The sequence below is a fragment of the Phyllobates terribilis genome, unplaced genomic scaffold (assembly GCF_046119375.1).
Source record: "Phyllobates terribilis strain yellow unplaced genomic scaffold, ASM4611937v1 Scaffold_4__5_contigs__length_816908805, whole genome shotgun sequence".
Classification (NCBI taxonomy): Eukaryota; Metazoa; Chordata; class Amphibia; order Anura; family Dendrobatidae; genus Phyllobates; species Phyllobates terribilis.
This window is the reverse complement of record NW_027362764.1, coordinates 592,934,076-592,947,493: the sequence shown is the minus strand read 5'-3', so window position 1 is coordinate 592,947,493 and position 13,418 is coordinate 592,934,076. Positions and strand designations below refer to the sequence as shown.

General features: G+C 40.4%; 1 protein-coding gene across 1 annotated transcript in view; it reads left to right on the top strand.

Annotated features, from left to right (window-relative positions):
• Positions 1-13,418, top strand: part of CDH2 (cadherin 2) — a 326,031-nt gene that overhangs the window by 254,650 nt on the left and 57,963 nt on the right. The gene's annotated exons all lie outside the window — the stretch shown is intronic.

Sequence of the window (13,418 nt, the reverse complement as noted above, 5' to 3'; positions counted from 1 at the left end):
ACTTACTAGTTTCTTGCATTACTGCCCTCTGATGATGTACTGCATAATGGGTGATGGATGCTGTGGGAGAGGTGAGCGCAGCGCCAGCTCTCTGCTTCTATCTCCACCGCCATTGTAGCTTCTGTGAAACAAGACGTCATCAGGGGGCTGAGAGTGACACCAGCGCCGCCCCACAGTTTCTAGCAGCGCCCTCAAGCTAGTCATCTACAGGGGTGGTAATAGAATGAGTGACACCCACGCCGCCCCTGAAGATGATTCACTTGAGAGCAGTGTTAGAAACTGTTGGGCAGCACTGGTGTCACTCACTGCTTCTATCTATCTACCTGACAACATCTTTCATAGCAGCTACAGCGGTGGCGGAGACAGAAGCAGAGGGTACAGATGCAAGAAATTAGTGAGTAACTGCAGTGCTGCCCCCTGATGACGTTCTGTTCCAGGAGGGGCCATAGACGCTGTAGGCAGTGAGTGCAGTCCCTGCCTCCTGTGATGTCACGTTTGAGACTCCTCTCAAAAGAAATGTCACATGAAGTAGAGTAAAAAAAAACATGTTTAAGAATTAGCTAGATATGGAAAAGTGTAGGGAATTTAATAAATGTAATAACTGTAAAGCGAATTACAAAAGTGATTAGAGTGTAAGGATAGATATTTAAAAAATACATTTTAGGTGCCAGACCACCCCTTTAATTATATTTCTTCTAGCATTACTAGTGGGAGGCACTGGGTATTTTATAGACTAAATCTACAAAAAATAATTTAGAAAAACTTGTAAATAGATTGCTTTACTTATCACTTTTCTTGAGTTAATGTTGGATTACATCAACTGATTTGCGGCATAAAATGAACGCCAATTGGTAAAGATTTACTGATCAGCGGTTGTTTAATAGCCACAGGCAGACCGCGGTAAACGGCGCGCAGTGAACGATCTGTAATAGGCTGCCATTAGTCTCGGCAGCACAAGTCCTGTTTACACAGAACCATGCGCTGCCGAGAACGATGATTTTTTTTTTTTTGCAGCACAACAGATCATTTCACCTGATGAACGATCATTTTACCCGTTCGAGTGATCGTCAACCTGTTTACACTGCACGATTAGTGGGGAAACAAGTCTTCCTATGAACACTCGTTCACTATAATCTTTGTGTGTAAATGAACCTTTATACCGCCAGTTTCCTCATCTACAGCTGCTTTCTCATAGCATTCCCTGCTGGCTCACATTCTGCACAAAGCTTGCTTTATTCTGATGTAGTATTTATATTGGACCGTTAACAGAAATCAGTTACAGAGAAAGTAGAATGCAGTGCAGTAGTTGGTCTTCACCATGTAAGTTGGGAAGTGACTTCTCTCAGAGAAATTCTGGGTGCTGTGCATCCTCAGCAGGCAGCCCCCGGAGCAATCACCTGCTGCCTGGCTCCATATACTTGTAGCCTAGTCTAGTGAAGCGGCTGTCCAGTGGGCACGGTCTCAATCAATACAAGTGTATGGAGCAAGGCCACGCCCACTAAATGGGGTCTGCCCGGGAATATGCATGACACATACAGTACAGACCAAAAGTTTGGACACACCTTCTCATTTAAAGATTTTTCTGTATTTTCATGACTATGAAAATTGTACATTCACACTGAAGGCATCAAAACTATGAATTGACACATGTGGAATTATATACTTAGCAAAAAAGTGTGAAACAACTGAAAATATGTCTTATATTCTAGGTTCTTCAAAGAAGCCACCTTTTGCTTTGATGACTGCATTGCACACTCTTGGCATTCTCTTGATGAGATTCAAGAGGTAGTCACCGGAAATGGTCTTCCAACAATCTTGAAGGAGTTCCCAGAAATGCTTAGCACTTGTTGGCCCTTTTGCCTTCACTCTGCGGTCCAGCTCACCCCAAACCATCTCGATTGGGTTCAGGTCTGGTGACTGTGGAGGCCAGGTCATCTGGCATAGCACCCCATCACTCTCCTTCTTGGTCAAATAGCCCTTACACAGCCTGGAGGTGTGTTTGGGGTCATTGTCCTGTTGAAAAATAAATGATGGTCCAACTAAACGCAAACCGGATGGAATAGCATGCCGTTGCAAGATGCTGTGGTAGCCATGCTGGTTCAGTATGCCTTCAATTTTGAATAAATCCCCAACAGTGTCACCAGCAAAGCACCCCCACACCATCACACCTCCTCCTCCATGCTTCACGGTGGGAACCAGGCATGTAGAGTCCATCCATTCACCTTTTCTGCATCGCACAAAGACACGGTGGTTGGAACCAAAGATGTCAAATTTGGACTCATCAGACCAAAGCACAGATTTCCACTGGTCTAATTTCCATTCCTCGTGTTCTTTAGCCCAAACAAGCCTCTTCTGCTTGTTGCCTGTCCTTAGTAGTGGTTTCCTAGCAGCTATTTTACCATGAAGGCCTGCTGCACAAAGTCTCCTCTTAACAGTTGTTGTAGAGATGTGTCTGCTGCTAGAACTATGTGTGGCATTGACCTGGTCTCTAATCTGAGCTGCTGTTAACCTGCGGTTTCTGAGGCTGGTGACTCGAATAAACTTATCCTCAGAAGCAGAGGTGACTCTTGGTCTTCCTTTCCTGGGGCGGTCCTCATGTGAGCCAGTTTCTTTGTAGCGCTTGATGGTTTTTGCAACTGCACTTGGGGACACTTTCAAAGTTTTCCCAATTTTTCGCACTGACTGACCTTCATTTCTTAAAGTAATGATGGCCACTCGTTTTTCTTTACTTAGCTGCTTTTTTCTTGCCATAATACAAATTCTAACAGTCTATTCAGTAGGACTATCAGCTGTGTATCTACCAAACTGCTCCACAACACAACTGATGGTCCCAACCCCATTTATAAGGCAAGAAATCCCACTTATTAAACCTGACAGGGTACACCTATGAAGTGAAAACCATTTCTGGTGACTACCTCTTGAAGCTCATCAAGAGAATGCCAAGAGTGTGCAAAGCAGTCATCAAAGCAAAAGGGCTACTTTAAAGAACCTAGAATATAAGACATATTTTCAGTTGTTTCACACTTTTTTTGTTAAGTATATAATTCCACATGTGTTAATTCATAGTTTTGATGCCTTCAGTGTGAATGTACAATTTTCATAGTCATGAAAATACAGAAAAATCTTTCAATGAGAAGGTGTGTCCAAACTTTTGGTCAGTACTGTATATCACCGCAGTTCCCGGCTCAGAAACCGGCTAATCCACGCGGAGCACAGTGCCTGCCGCTGGGGGGATTCTTAAGTCTGCAGTCACACAGAGTGACTGCAGACTTTCATTTTGGACTGGACAACCCCTTTAAGGCTGCTGAGTGACTACTCTGCCCTGGAGGTACATGGCATAGGTTTTCTCCAGGCTTCCTTATCGCACATGTTCATAGGCTGTTGTCCTATTAACATTCTAGAACAGGTTTCTCTCAGTGTAATAAGAACCGGCTATTTTAATGCACTAATCATTAATTTCCTAGACGAAATGGGTGCAATTTGCTAATTAAAGGTATTCTGGAATGTATTTATAATGGTCTTTCCTTTTAGTTATTTTTTTCTTTCTATTCCAGACGAAACTATAAATGAATATTGCAATGTGAAATACTATTTTCTTAATTGCCCTAAATTATTCTATCTGGTGAACAGTACCTATCCTTTGTGGCCATAGTTATAACCCAGGGATATGACCGGAATCAGTGCAGTTATCCATCCTCTATTGTGACACGGCAGTGTGGTACAGCAGCCTGACTCTGGTTAGCATTGCTGCCCTCTAGTGGTGGGACTTCGATTAACATTCATTGGTATTTTTGACCTTTGGAGATGTACAGTTTACATTTACTTCCGAAAGTGTATAGATTAAATTCTTCGTATAGATTAATTGGTTTTCTGTGAAATTAACATGATCCTGCATTTGTATGCATATGAAGAACTGTAGCTTTATGCCCATAGGGATGGGTCCCACACTGATGAATTTTTATAACTCCTGCACTACATAATTGTTAGACACAAATCACCATGATATATCCTTTTTATTCAATGTATATTTTCCATCTATTTATTTTTATTGTTTTAGGATTTAGTGCTGTCCACTTGGGCTTGATTTCATTTGGTCAGCACCATAATAATACTAGTAGATTTATGAAATTTAGGCCCATACTAAATAATTTCTGCAATCTTATAGTTCAGTAATTTCATTCTGTATAGAAATAATGTAGAGCAGAATCCATGATGTTTTTCTTACTTTATTCTAGCCCCTCATTTTGAGAAGACTCGATGATTTCCATATCGGTGGCTGTCCCGTACATGACAGCATTTAGCCTTATCACATTGGTAATACTCTATAAGCTGTGAATGCACTCTTCTTATACAGAGTCATAGAAATCATGGAAATAAATGGGAATTTCCAATGTGTATGAAATTCCATCACATTTTACAGTAAGACATGTAGTCTCACATGACAGTACACTATATAAAATGTTTTATAGGTTTGTCCGAGCTTAAAAAAAAATAGAACATAATGAAGATAGGGAACATCATATACTTAAAGGGAATTTGTCACCAGGTTTTTGCTTCCTGATCTGAGAGCAGCGTAATATAGGAAACAAGACCCTGATTCCAATGATGTATCACTTAGTTTACTGGCTGCAGCAGTTGTGAGACAATCAGAGTTTTTAGCATGTAGTAGAGCTGAGAAGCTGCCCCCGCCCACACCACAGATTACTGTATACATTGTCAATAGATGGTGAGCTGCTTATCAGAGGAGAGGGCGTGGTCAGACCAGGGCTCACAAGAGCGGTAGTCCTGGCAGTGATAATCTACTGGTGATAAAACATTCATTGTATTGAAACAACAGCACACAGCCTAATAAGTGACTCATCCCTAATAAGCGACACATCACTGATATCTATGTCTCAAACCCTATCTCCTGCTGCCTTCTGATTACATGTCAAAAACCTGCTGACAGATTCCCTTTAATAACTTATTAGATACACTTATGAGTATGCTTGTCAGGTAAATTCCCCACGGCTCCAGTGCCTCTGATCCGGTGGTCAACTCGTTTTTGTTGACTTGTCTTTGCCAGTCACTGGTTTTTGGTGACTCTTATACATGCAGGTATCACTGTTCAGTCTAGTGATTGGCTGCAGTGGTATAGTGTGCATTGGATCACTGCTTGAAGAGTCAGCAAGATCAATTGGACCACCTGAGCAGTGGCAAAGATGCATTGGTGGATTTACTTTGTGAGGTGGTGGGAGATTTACTAATTGAGTATAACTTGTTTTTTATTTTATTCAACACATTGTATGTTTTTAACCATTTTTTATTCTGGACAACCCCTTTAAGTATGTATTTAGTACCTATCTCCACTGGGTACCAGTAGTGGAACCATACAGGGGAGCAGGTTTTTTTTCCAGTAGTTAATTCCCAAATCCTCCTCTTCACACATGGTGTGATGTGCCCTAATTGTGCATAAAGCAATGCAGTCCTGTGCGAAACAAATATTGTATTGTATTTTTATTTTTTGTTCTATGCAATGTTTGATATTCCATTTTGGAACACTGTATCATTATCATAAGACAACGTTTCGGCTGAGAGAGTGTATGATGGATGCCTAATTCTGTTGTGCTGTAGTTAGCGTGGAGCCCGCTGTACCCAGCCCACCAACCACCATGTTATCACTACACTGTTACTACCGCTACAACCCCCAGCACCGCTGTCTTGGTCCTGTCTTATCTCAGTAGCAGCTCACTTGTAGGTGTTGTGTCATTGAGATGTTAGAATGATTATGTGTGACATTTCAGAGGGGCTATGAAAGAGGGGCTCTCAGTGTTGGCTGATGGACTCCAGTGAGTCTTGTAACAGAAGGACATGGATATTTACAGCTGGATAAAGTGCATCTATTAGACAGACACACAAAAAATGACAATTTGTTGTCAAAAAAGAAATAGAACCTGTATATGTCATAATGTGTCAGAGCCCAGCATTGTTATCTGATGTGAATCTCCAGTATTGGAAATCATTACTAGGTATGAGAAGAGAGCTGTGGGTTGAATTGATAAGGAGGATGCTTCAAAGCGTTTGAGCTGCATATGTATAGTATATATAGCCTAAAGGATGAAGACAGGCTGCCGTGTGATAACAGCACTGTTATCATGTCAGCCAGAAGGACACCTGCACAGGATGACCATTTTATATGTAGAAAATTAGACTTTTCACTTTTGAGCTACATAGACCAGGAGTGAAAACACCAATGACTTTCATATCATGATTCTCATTAATTGCATTAGGCTGATTGCATTTCTGCATGTACTGTCTGTGCTATCTGAACCTCATAGTGAACATTTACTTTGAAGCTGGTTAGCAGGGAATCTACATTTCCCCTTGACAACTTGCTTGACAACTTGGTCACACTATATAAATCCATGCAACCGGCATGAGTGTGACCGTAAAAGAATGGTGAAAAATAAATATTATACTTACCTTCTGATGGCCCCCGGTGTCCTTATCCGATGCGCCCGGTCTCCCCGGTGTCTCGCTGTGGACCGCGGGCCATCAGAAGGTGAGTATAATGTATATTTTTTATTTTATTCTTTTTTTTTACAGGTACTATGGTACCCGGGTCTGGAGGAGAGTCTCCTCTTCTCCAAACCCGGGTACCATCCACACATTGAACCGCATGATATCCGCCTGTGCACATGTAGTCATACGGATATCATGCGATTCAGTGCAAGTCAATGGCGGCGAAAACGCCACGATTCAGCAAAAAAATTGGTAGTGCTGCGTTTTTTTCCGCAATGATAATCCACAGCGGAAATTTCCGCAGCATGTGCACAGCACATGTGGATTATCATTGGGGAACATGGCAGGCCTTCTAGCAAGCGTTTTTTAAGTGTTTCCGCTGCAGAATTGCCGCTGCGGAAACGCTTAAAAAACGCATCGTGGGCACACAGCCTTAGAGTAGTCAAAGTTTGAAATTTCATGGCAGATATTTGACATTTAAGAGTTATGATTAATAGAGTCATGAATGTGGTATCTGGAAGGATTTTCTTCACCCATTAGGCAAAATTGGCTATTATTGAGGTTTGTTTTGCTTTTGTGTGGATCAAGCAATAGAATTTGATAATCATGTTGTGTTTTTTTTTCAACCTAAGTTACTATGTAATGCTATTATTGCTGACAGTGTATTATGCGATTACCTACACTCTCATATGGATTTCCATAAGTGACAAGTTACTTTTTTACATACATCCACTCTTTTACACGTTTATCATTCTTTTCTTGAGTAAGTTCATAGAATGGCAATCCAATGATCTTAGCTATAGGTACAATGTAAGTCTGTGTTATATGAATATATGTTTTTATTATATTTTCAGCCTTCCCATCTGTATATGAAGCCATACCGGGACTTTTTTATTCCTTTTGCTTACATTACTATAATATATATGTACACACACAAAATAATGTAAAGTAAAAACGCTTTAAAAAATCAAAGTGTTTATAGTATATTTTATCAATTAACAAGATGCAAAGTGAATGAACAAAAGAGAAATCTACCACCCTTTGCCTTCAAAACAAGATTTCTACACTTTCATAAAGTTTTGAATTAACTTGGTAGGCAGGTTGTTCCAAACATCTTAGAGAACTAATCACAGATCTTCTGTAGATGTAGGATTCTACAAACACTTATGTCTCTTCATGTAATGCCTGACAGATTAGATGATGTTGAGATCAGGACTCTGTGGAGGCCATATTATCACTTTGAGAACCCCGTGTTCTTCTATACACTAAAGATAGTTCTTAATGACATTGTATGTTTGGTGTCATTTTCCTGCTGCTGAGTAAATTTGGAGTCAATCAGATGTCTTCCTGATGGTATTACATGATAAGTATCTGCCTGTATTTCTCAGCATTGAGAAAACCATTAATCCTGAACAAATCCCTAATTCCATTTGCTGAAATTCAACCCCAAACTTGCAAGGACCCTCCACCATGCTTCACCGCTACCTGCAGATACTCATTATTGTACCGCTCTCCAGCCCTTTGAAGAACAAACTGCCTTCTATTACCGCCAAATATTTCACATGTTGACTGATCAGTCCAGTGCACCTGCTGCCATTTTTCTGTATTCCAGTTCCTATGTTCTCGTGCATAACTTAGTTTCTTGGACTTGTTTTCATGTCAAAGATTTGTTTTTTGGGCGAAATTTTTCCATGAAGACCACGTCTTGTCAGACTTCTCTGAACAATATATGGGTGTAGCTGGGTCCCACTGGTTGTTGTCAGTTCCGAGCTGATGGCACAGCTGGACATCTTCCTGTTTTGAAGGGAAGTAAAGATGATGTGTCTTTCATCTGTTGAACTAAGATTCCTTAGCTAACAATCCTCTGCATCTATGGTCCTCAACGTTGCCCATTTCTTGGTTCTTCTTCCGATGAGCTTGAACACCACATCTTGAATCCCCGGTCTGCATGAATTCTTTGCCGTGTGTCTACCTTGTGTCGTGTTGCTGTGCTCAGTCTTGCCATGGTGTATGACCTGTGATATGAAACTGTCTTCCACAATCTCACCTTTGTTAGAAGAATTTGGCTGTTCCTCACCCAGTTTTAAACCTCCTTCACAGCCGCTGTCTCAGTTAATGACTGTGTTTCAAGGTACATATAAAAAGGATGATCCTTATCACCTGATTGGTATAATTTGAATTAATTTGGTATAATTTGATTTGATTTAGATTCCTCTTTTATTCATCCACTTTACATTTAGTTAATTGATAAAAATAAAGTATTCCATTTTTGAAAGCCTCCTTACAGAATCATCACATAGATGTGTATTTCATCCTGCACTCTGAACTCCGGCTTTGTCTTGTTCTCACTTGCACTCCCCCCATCCTCATACATTTACTTACCTAGCTATTCCCTGGATAGTCACAATATTGATCCCTTTACCGTGGCCTCCACACATCAATCTAACCTCCTCTACCTCACCTCTGTCTCTTAGCATGACACCCTCATCAAGATCTATGTTTTCTTCTACTCCTGAGAGCTTCCCTCAAGCACTTTTTTCATGAGCTGCCCAAAACACCGGTGAAGGCAAGCTCGTACCTATGGGGATCATGGACAAAGTGCTCAGATAGGTTCATAGTTATTGCATGCTGTATCGCATCAATCTAGCTTGGGTTACCTTATTTTATCGGGTTATTTTAATTTGACTTCCTCGGATGCTGCCTCAGGTACTGTTCAAAATAATGCAGTTTCACAGATGAGATAACACAGTGACTCGGGCTATTATTTTATAACACAGATCTCAGTGACGGAGGTGTTGACCCATTGCTTTTCTCAAAAGCTAGTACATGGGTTTTCAGAAAGATCTGATCCGCAATGAATGAATGTGAATATGCTCAATAATTAACAAACATTCATTAAGAAATTATCGATCTTGACATGTAGGAATTGCAAGGTAATGTAGGCAAGAAATTTAGTTGTAAATTGTTAACATTTTTTGCACAAGTACAGTACAGACCAAAAGTTTGGACACACCTTCTCATTTAAAGATTTTTCTGTATTTTCATGACTATGAAAATTGTACATTCACACTGAAGGCATCAAAACTATGAATTAACACATGTGAAATTATATACGTAACAAAAAAGTGTGAAACAACTGAAAATATGTCTTATATTCTAGGTTCTTCAGAGTAGCCACCTTTTGCTTTGATGACTGCTTTGCAGACTCTTGGTATTCTCTTGATGAGCTTCAAGAGGTAGTCACCGGAAATGGTTTACACTTCACAGGTGTGCCCTGTCAGGTTTAATAAGTGGGATTTCTTGCCTTATAAATGGGGTTGGGACCATCAGTTGTGTTGTGCAGAAGTGTGGTGGATACACAGCTGTCTTACTGAATAGACTGTTAGAATTTGTATTATGGCAAGAAAAAAGCAGCTAAGTAAAGAAAAACGAGTGGCCATCATTACTTTAAGAAATGAAGGTCAGTCAGTCTGAAAAATTGGGAAAACTTTGAAAGTGTCCCCAAGTACAGTTGCAAAAACCATCAAGTGCTACAAAGAAACTGGCTCACATGAGGACCACCCCAGGAAAGGAAGACCAAGAGTCACCTCTGCTTCTGAGGATAAGTTTATCCGAGTCACCAGCCTCAGAAATTGCAGGTTAACAGCAGCTCAGAATAGAGACCAGGTCAATGCCACACAGAGTTCTAGCAGCAGACACATCTCTTCAACAACTGTTAAGAGAAGACTTTGTGCAGCAGGCCTTCATGGTAAAATAGCTGCTAGGAAACCACTGCTAAGGACAGGCAACAAGCAGAAGAGACTTGTTTGAGCTAAAGAACACAAGGAATGGACATTAGACCAGTGGAAATCTGTGCTTTGGTCTGATGAGTCCAAATCTGAGATCTTTGGTTCCAACCACCGTGTCTTTGTGCGACGCAGAAAAGGTGAACGGATGGACTCTACATGCCTGGTTCCCACCGTGAAGCATGGAGGAGGAGGTGTGATGGTGTGGGGGTGCTTTGCTGGTGACACTGTTGGGGATTTATTCAAAATTGAAGGCATACTGAACCAGCATGGCTACCACAGCATCTTGCAGCGGCATGCTATTCCATCCGGTTTGCGTTTAGTTGGACCATCATTTATTTTTCAACAGGACAATGACCCCAAACACACCTCCAGGCTGTGTAAGGGCTATTTGACCAAGAAGGAGAGTGATGGGGTGCTACGCCAGATGACCTGGCCTCCACAGTCATCAGACCTGAACCCAATCGAGATGGTTTGGGGTGAGTTGGACCGCAGAGTGAAGGCAAAAGGGCCAACAAGTGCTAAGCATCTCTGGGAACTCCTTCAAGATTGTTGGAAGACCATTTCCGGTGACTACTTCTTGAAGCTCATCAAGAGAATGCCAAGAGTGTGCAAAGCAGTCATCAAAGCAAAAGGTGGCTACTTTGAAGAACCTAGAATATAAGACATATTTTCAGTTGTTTCACACTTTTTTGTCAAGTATATAATTCCACATGGGTTAATTCATAGTTTTGATGCCTTCAGTGTGAATGTACAATTTTCATAGTCAGGAAAATCCAGAAAAATCTTTAAATGAGAAGGTGTGTCCAAACTTTTGGTCTGTACTGTATGTTCTCAAATAGAGATATCAGGAGAGCTAATAGGTCCTCTTTAGGTTTTGTGGCGGACAACAACAGTGCACATCGGACCCTATTGACTTATAATGGGTACTGTATGGATTCCATCATGGTGGCTGTCAGTCTACTGGAAGACAATGGCGTAGCATGTGCTACTTTTTCTGGTAGAAATTACAGAATCTGTGACAGAGGTTTAAAATGCACTTGTTAAAGGGAGTGTGACATCCCAAAATGACCTATAAAATACATAGATTTTTTGTTCAATTTTCCATATTACTGTATTAAGTCAAAATCAGAAATCTTGCAGTTATTACACTAGTCACCAGGACTTATACTAGATTCATACTTCATGTAATGTACATAAGACTTTTCTGCAGTCTTATTATCACCACAGACAAAATTTCAATGAAATGTAACTTATTCAGTAAATACAACAGCATCCACTATTCCCAATAGGTGATGTCACTGGTCACCTTCTCCTCTCCTTTCACACACTCTTCACATTCCCTTTAGCACAGTCTTGAGTATCAGTGGGTAAGATTATAGGTGTCTTGTATAAAGAGTCTCTCTGCCTGTATCCACACAGTAACATCTTCTGTGCCCTGATCATTTAGTCTTGTCAGACAACACCAGGTCTCATATGATAATAAGTCACTAGCTTTTCTAGAATAGTTAAAGGAAATCTGTCAGCAGGTGATGTAGGAGCTGAGAGCCTGATTCCAGTCATGTGTCACTTACTGAGCTGTGTGTTGTTGTTTCAATAAAATTAGTGTTTTATCAGCAAGAGATTATCACTCCAGGACTAGGTGTAGCCTCCTAGTTCTGCTTCTCTCTTTAACCCCGCCCCCACCACTGATTAGTAGCTTTATGTCAATATACAATGTACACAGAAAGCTGCCAATCAGTGGTGTGGGCGGGGTTATACACGGCTCAGCATTTGAGCACTGCTAGATCTGCAGTAGAAAAACACAGTAATTGCATTAAAATGACAGCACGCAGCTCAGTAAGTGACACATCACTGGAATCGAGGTCTCAGTTTGTACATCATGCTGTTGTCACATTACATAGCAAAACCTGATGATGATTCCCTTTAATAAAATAGATCTTTGATGACCTAGTGTCGCTATGCTAGCAGTGAGGTGCAACAGGGACCAGAATTGTTGCTTTAAGGCCACAACCAAAGAACAGACAAATTTTACCAAAGGGAGGCCTTTTTTACAGACCATCTTGAAGTCCTCCTTCCTTGTCAATACCTCACATATTTGCATACTGTACACTCTATATGGTTTGCAAATTGTTCGGTTTATTATGGAGTAACTCCTTTATTCCATCATCCTCATACTTCTATAGGTACTAGAGAAAAAACTGGAGTATTTGAAGCTAATCGTGTATTTATTAATTTATCAAATAGAGGTTAATACAAATATTAAATGTAAAGACATAAAGACAGACAGATAGGTAGGTAATAGGATAACAAGCGGAAACTATTACAACTATGGAGTGGATTTACATAGGAGGATAAAATGAATGTGATGGACACTAACTAGTCACAAATAAATCATAAGCATGCAAACCCATTGTGCATATAGAAGATGCTCAAATTACCCCAAAAAGAAGAGAGTCCCCAACGCGCGTTTCACTTATTAGTATTGTTGCTTTTTTCAAGGGTAAACACTTGGTACTAGGTAATGAATCATCTTAGATTGAATCACCCAGGTACAGCGAACAATCAGTGTAAAATAAACTACTGTTAAGGAAGTTACTAAATCCCATGTTACGAGATGACAGCTTGTCAGGTATTTTGTGCCAAGCAAAGTTACTGATAAAAGAATTTTCTGTGCATTCAGATTGGCAGTGCAGGAAGGTATTGTTCACATTTCCAAGTTAGAGATTCCTGAGATTATGGGCGTAAATATAAAATATAGGCTATGTTCACACGTTGCGTTTTCGCTGCGTTTTTTTCTTCAGGCAAAACACTGCTCCTTTGGCAGTAAAGAAGCTTAAAAAAACAGGTTTTGCTGCGTTTTTTTGCTGCATTTTTTATGCTGATACGGTTTAGTGCCTGTTGTTAAACAGTTTTCTGCGCCAAAAACGCACAAAACCTGATATCTGCATTTTTGAACTTATTCCTTTCCATGGGTGAAAAAAACGCTGAAAGAAGTGACATGCTGCAATTTTCAAAAACTCATCAGTTTTCCAATTCAGTCAGAAAAAAAAACAATGTGTGTGCATGAGATTTCTGAAATCTCATAACTTTTGCTGGTACTGTAAAAACCCGCTTTTAAGTTTGCATAAA